We start from the raw sequence: 7044 nt of genomic DNA on the forward strand, positions 1-7044 counted from the left end.
AATCATATTGACTTACTGAGTTAATATTTTATTCTGAGCCAATATGGCATTCAGAGTGTCAATCTCAAGAACTCCTTTTTTCTGAGTCATCCCATTATTCACAGGATTTCTTTCAGAAGTATACATGAACTGGTTATTTACAACCATTTCAATGAGTTCCTGGGCTTCTGTAGGTGTTTTCTTCAGATGAAGAGATCCACCAGCAGAGTGGTCCAATGACATCTTGGACAATTCAGACAGACCATCATAGAATATACATAAGATGCTCCATTCTGAAAGCATGTCAGAAGGACACCTTCTGATAAATTACTTGTACCTTTCCCAAGCTTCATAGAGGGATTCACCCTCCTTTTGTCTGAAGATTTGGACTTCCACTCTAAGCTTGCTCAACTTTTGAGGTGAAAAGAATTTGGCCAAGAAAGCATTGACTAACTTTTCCCAAGAGTTCAGGCTTTCTTTAGGTTGTGAGTCCAACCATATCCTAGCTCTGTCTCTTACAGCAAAGGGGAAAAGCAGAAGTCTGTAGACCTCAGGATTAACCCCATTGGTCTTAACAGTATTACAGATTTGCAAAACTTCAGCTAAAATCTGATGAGGATCTTCCAATGAAAGTCCATGAAACTTGCAATTCTGCTGCATTAGAGAAACTAATTGAGGCTTAAGCTCAAAGTTGTTTGCTCCAATTGCAGGAATTGAGATGCTTTTTTCCATAGAAGTTGGAAGTTGGTGCAGTAAAGTCACCAAGCACCTTCCTTGCATCTCCACCATTGTTGTTGGGTTCGGCTGCCATGTCTGCTTCTTTTTCAAAAATTTCTATAAAGTCCTCTCCGGAGTGTTATGCTTTAGCTTCTCTTAGCTTCCTCTTCAGAGTCCTTTCAGGTTCAGGATCAGCTTCAACAATGATGTCCTTATCCTTGTTCCTGCTCATATGAAAAAGAAGAGAACAAAGAGGGAAGAGGAATCCTCTATGTCACAGTATAGAGATTCCTTTATATGAGTAGAAGAATGGAAGAATAGAAAATTGAGGTAGAGAGGGAATAAGAGGAATTCGAACACAAAGAGAGGGAGAGGGTTCGAATTATGAGTAGAAGAGAAGTGTTAGTAAATAAATAAAATAAATATAAAGAGATGAGAGAGAGAGAGTATTCGAATATTAATTAAAATAAAAGAAAAATATTTTTGTTTTTATTTTAATTATAAGTTAGAATTCAAAATTTAAGAAAAGAAATAAAATAAAATTAGAATTTAAAACAATTAGTTAATTAAAAAGAATTTTGAAAAAGTGGTTAGTGGTTTTCGAAAATTAGAAGTGGAAAAGTAGTTAGGTGATTTTGAAAAAGATAAGAAATAGTAAACTTTTTAAAATTAAAACAAACAAGTCAAGTGGTTAATTGCAAAAGATTTGAAAATAAACTTTGAAAAGATAAGAAGTTAGAAAAAGATTTTTGAAATTAAGTTTTGAAAAAGATATGATTGAAATTTATTTTGAAAAAGATTTGAAAAAGAAATTTAAAAAGATTTGATTTTGAAAATTAAAGTTGATGACTTGACTAACAATAAACTAAAAGATATGATTCTAGAATTTAAAGATTGAACCTTTCTTAACAGGAAAGTAACAAAATTGAAATTTTAGAATCAAAACATTAATTGTTAGTAAATTTTTCGAAAATGTGAAATAAAAATAAGAAAAATATTTTGAAAATTCATTTAAGAAATTCGAAAATATTAAGAAAAAAAATGAAAAAGATTTGATTTTTGAAAAAAAGATTTGAAGAGATAAAATTTTTAAATTGAAATTTGACTTGACTAACAAGAAACAACTAAATTTTAAAATTTTTTGACTAAGTCCACCCAAATTTTCGAAATTTATGAGTAAAATAAGGGAAAGATATTATTTTTGATTTTTTTGAATTAATGAAGAAAGAGAAAAACAACAAAATGACATAAAACATAAGAATTTAAGATAAAAACAAATAATGTATGCAAGAACATTTTGAATGTTCAAGATGAACACCAAGAATACTTTGAAGATCATGATGAACATCAAGAACATATTTTTGAAGATTTTTAAGAAAAGAAAGACATGCAAGACACCAAACTTAAGAACTTTTGTACTAGAGACACTAACAATTTAAAAATACATATGAAAAACAAGAAAAGACACAAAACAAGAAAAATCAAAGATCAAACAAGGAAAATCATCAAGAACAACTTGAAGATCATGAAGAACATAATGCATGAATTTTCAAAAATTTTAAGAAAATAAAAATATGCAATTGACACCAAACTTTAAAACTTGACAAAAGCCTCAAACAAGAAACACAAATTTTTTTTTTGGTTTTATGATTTTATTAAAATTTTTTTTGTATATTTTTTTCGAAATTATTTTGGAAAAAAAAATAAAGAAATTCAAAATTTTTAATAAGAATTCCAGGATTCGTGCAATGTTAGTCTAAAGTTTCGGTCCAACATGGCCAAATAGCCAGCCAAGTTTTAGCATAACAAATATAGACATGTCCTTTCTACAATGGAAAGTCTAAAGCCTCTATCCAAAAGATTAGACATGGCTTAACAGCCAGCCAGGCTTCAACACATCTCAAGAAACTCTAGAATTCATTCTTAAAAATTTTTATGAATTTTTCGAAAACTAATTTTTTTTGTTTATTTTTCAAATTTTTTTCGAAAATAAAAATAAAAAGCTTAAACATAAAATAAAATTACCCAATCTAAGTAACAAGATGAACCGTCAGTTGTCCAAACTCGAACAATCCCCGGCAACGGCGCCAAAAACTTAGTGCACGAAATTGTGATCACACTTTTCACATCTCCGCACAACAAACTAGCAAGTGCACTGGGTCGTCCAAGTAATACCTTACATGAGTAAAGGTCGATCCCACGGAGATTGTCGGCTTGAAGCAAGCTATGGTCATCCTGTAAATCTTAGTCAGGCGGATTCAAATGGTTATGTGGTTTTGATAATTAAAGATAAATAAAACATAAAATAAAATAAAGATACTTATGTAATTCATTGGTAGGAATTTTAGATAAGCGTTTGGAGATGCTTTATTGCTTCTGAACCTCTGCTTTCCTATTGTCTTCTTCCAATCATGCATGCTCCCTTCCATGGCAAGCTGTAGGATCCTCTCGGATGAAAAATACCAGGTACGGTTTCTTCACGGCTAATCAACTGTCAGATTTCTCGTCTCGGATGAAAAATACCAGGTACAGCTACCGCACGGCTAATCATCTGTCGGTTCTCACTAGCGTCGGAATAGGATCTCTCTATCCTTTTGCACACTGTCACTACGCCCAACATTCGCAAGTTTGAAGCTCGTCACAGTCATCCCTTCCCAAATTCTACTCGGAATACCACAGACAAGGTTTAGACTTTCCGGATCTCAGGAATGCTGCCAATTGGTTCTAGCCTATACCACGAAGATCCTAATCTCACGGACTCGGTCTGTAGATCAGAGACCCAAGAGAATATACTCCAACTATCGTTCAATGAATACGTTAAACATCATGTAGACCGCTTGTGGTTGTCAGGCACGCGGATTTTGGCTAAGCGAGTAACGAAGATAGTGGGTGATTGTCACGGGTCACCCATTCATTCTGATTTAACTGAATTAAGTACGAGATTATATCTTGGAGAAGAAGTTGGTGTGAATTGAAAGAGAAACAATAGTACTTGCATTAATTCATGAAGAACAGCAGAGCTCCGCACCTTAATCTATGAGGTGTAGAAACTCCACCGTAGAAAATATATAAGAAAAAAAGGTCTAGGCATGGCCGAATGGCCAGCCTTCAAATGTTCCAAGTCTAAGGACTAAACGTCCAGAGCTCTGTGAATACAATAGTAAAAAGTGCTATTTATATTAAACTAGTTACTAGGGATTACAGAAAATAAGTAACTAAGTGCGGGTAGTGCAAAAATCCACTTCCGGGGCCCACTTGGTGTGTGCTTGGGCTGAGCTTTGAAGCTTTCACGTGCATAGGCCATTCTTGGAGTTAAACGCCAGCTTGGGTGCCAGTTTGGGCGTTTAACTCCAGTTCTGGTGCCAGTTCCGGCATTTTACTCCAAAAAAGGGTCTCTGGCCGGCGTTTAGATGCCAGTTTGGGCCATCAAATCACGAGCAAAGTATGGACTATTATATATTGCTGGAAATCTCATGATGTCTACGTTCCAACGCAATTAAGAGCGCGCCAATTGGGCTTCTGTAGCTCCATAAAATCCACTTCGAGTGCAGGAGGGTCAGAATCCAACAGCATCTGCAGTCCTTTCTCAGCCTCTGAATAAGATTTTTGCTCAGGTCCCTCAATTTCAGCCAGAAAATACCTGAAATTACAGAAAAATACACAAACTCATAGTAAAGTCCAGAAATGTTATTTTTTCATAAAAACTAATAAAAATATAATAAAAATTAACTAAAATATACTAAAAATTATGTAAAAATAATGCCAAAAAGGGTATAAATTATCCGCTCATCAGCAATCAAATCAAATATGAAATTCACGTTCTCTAACATAAGCATTCATGAAGACAATGACAGCTATTATCCGATTCGCACTGTTATCGGATCTGATAAGATCCACACTCTAAAAGGATCGGTATGGTTGTAGGATGCGACTAGTTTTTCATTGGTTTATGACAGATACCAATCTAAAAAGACCATTTTATCGATACTCTAAAAATATATTTGTCTCTTGAATATGATAGAAAATTAGAGAAAAATATGTTTAAAAGAAGGAAATGAATGAAAAAATAATCGTTCCATAGATTTATTTTTTTACAAAAAGAAATTAATATATATAAAAAATAAAAATAAAAATAAAAAATATGAAATTTTATTAATAGTTATAATATTAAATTCTTTTAAAAAATAATAATAGGTTAACTTTTGGTTTCTAAAATTATGATTTTTACTTATTAGCATCTTCTACATTATACTTTAATGACATTAATATATACTCAAAGTATAACTATTTAACTAATATAGGTAGATAAATTTTTATTTCTCTAATGCATTACTAAAATTAGAGTTTCTGTCCATTTTTATCATTGGATTAAAAAATTTTGTAAAATTTAATTTAGAAAAATTACTCTAAAAGATTTTTAAGAATATTTAATCATTAAAAAAAACTAACATAAAAATTATTAGGTAGGATTGGTTATTATCATATTTATAAAAATGATTTTATTAAAACTTAGAACGCATATGTAAAATATAGCTCACTTTATGACGAATATAAAATATATTATTATTATTATTATTATTATTATTATTATTATTATTATTATTATTATTATTATTATTATTTATACATGTTTTCAACTTAAATTTGTCACTTTTTGTTGTAAGGATTTAATTTTAATATTGTTGTTACACAGTGTGAATTGTTTTTTTGTTATTTACCTTATACAATTAAACTTGATTATAAAATTTTACGATAACAGACAGAATTAATACATTATAATAGAATTGAGTTCTTTTTATAATTTTCTAAAAATAATAAATTAAAAATATATTTCGGGTGTAAATTTTGAATCGAAAGAATACTTTATTTAAATATTTATAAATTTTATTATAAATATATATACCAACACGACAAGATTAGTATCTTCATTCTACTACCACTATATTTATTTATTAGTATTTAACTCTAAATTAAAATAGGTTTTTTTTTTTTTTTTACTAAAGATAGAGAGACTCGAACCCGCAACTTTTTAGATGAGTATGGAGAGATTATGCCATTTGAGCTTTAACTCATTGGCAATTAAAATAGGGTTATCTTTATTTGATTTTAAAATAAATATATAATTAAAAATATATTAGTTGCTATGTTCAATTATCAAAAACCCTAATACTTAATATTTCATTTATGCATTTCACATTTTCTTCTTTTCCTTCTCCCTTCACTCACTTTCCAGAGCTCTCAAACCCCAACATACTTGACCATTATCGGTGCCGTTCACTCTTGTCAGACCTCATCTATTTACTGTCTCACTTTTCTAATGCCTTCCCATATCACGACAGTCTTCTATTCTCTTCCTCGTCCTGATCCAGCGAGGGTATCTTCTCCTCTGTTCTTGGAGTTAGCGCTCTTTTTTAGATGGCTAGGCTAGGGTAATGAAAGTTCTTTTCACCAGCAAAACAGGTATAGCTTTGATCAAAGGTAAAGGAAGGGAGTAATGGAATTGATAAAATTCAACATCAGGATCGGTTGCCGACCAGTCTTTTGACCAGATCCCCCTAAAAATCGTTCGTGCAGGTTTCCCTACATGTGGCTCACGCCATTCGAGATCTATCTAGAGAAATTTGAGCTTGATTGTTCCACGTAGTCGATTTGCTCAGTGCCCCCTATAAATAAAGTCCATAAGCTCGAGAAGAGAAGTCAAGCCTTCGATAAAGAGAGGTCCGTCCAAAAAAAAAAAAAAAAAGAGAGCTCCTTAGCAATGGTAGAAATTCCTCGAAGCAGCCAACTCTCACAAAAAATGATAATTAGAATTTGAATATCAGATCTTTAATTTGAATATGAGATCGTAAATTAAATTATCTTAATTATATTGTAGGACATCTTTATAAAAAAAATACTTGATTGAATTTGAATTTGAATATAAAAAAAAATTAGAATATCTTTATTATTTATTAGGATATCTTTATAAAAAATTAGATTTCTTCGTTATCTTTATTAGTTATCTCTATAAATAATAGTGTTTTTCGTGAGGTTTTAAACTTAAGCACTCTTTTTTCAAATAGCGCAAACCAGAGGAGCAAAGAGTATAAGTAAGGTAATCATGCTTGACTTTATTAAATAAAAATTGAGATTATTAGTCTTTTGTAATCTCTTTTTATTAGTTATTTTTTTAGTCTAATATGAATAGTAAAATTTATTTGGCTTGACAAGCACATGTAAGACCCAAAAATTCTGAAAAATCTTATTAAAAGCTAATTTCGATTTATTTATTCATTAGGTACTTTAATTTTAGAAATTATTTTATTAAAGATAATTAAAACAAATTTTGATTAATTGAGTTTAAAATAA

The 7044-nt window shown here is 30.8% G+C and overlaps 1 non-coding gene across 1 annotated transcript; it reads left to right on the forward strand.

The window, feature by feature from the left end:
- The first annotated feature begins 276 nt into the window (after positions 1-276).
- Positions 277-384, forward strand: LOC112773838 (small nucleolar RNA R71). The gene has a single exon (XR_003188365.1). It is a non-coding gene; the product is annotated as a small nucleolar RNA R71 (small nucleolar RNA).
- The last annotated feature ends 6660 nt before the right edge of the window (positions 385-7044 follow it).

The sequence above is a fragment of the Arachis hypogaea genome, chromosome 18 (assembly GCF_003086295.3).
Source record: "Arachis hypogaea cultivar Tifrunner chromosome 18, arahy.Tifrunner.gnm2.J5K5, whole genome shotgun sequence".
NCBI lineage: Eukaryota > Viridiplantae > Streptophyta > Magnoliopsida > Fabales > Fabaceae > Arachis > Arachis hypogaea.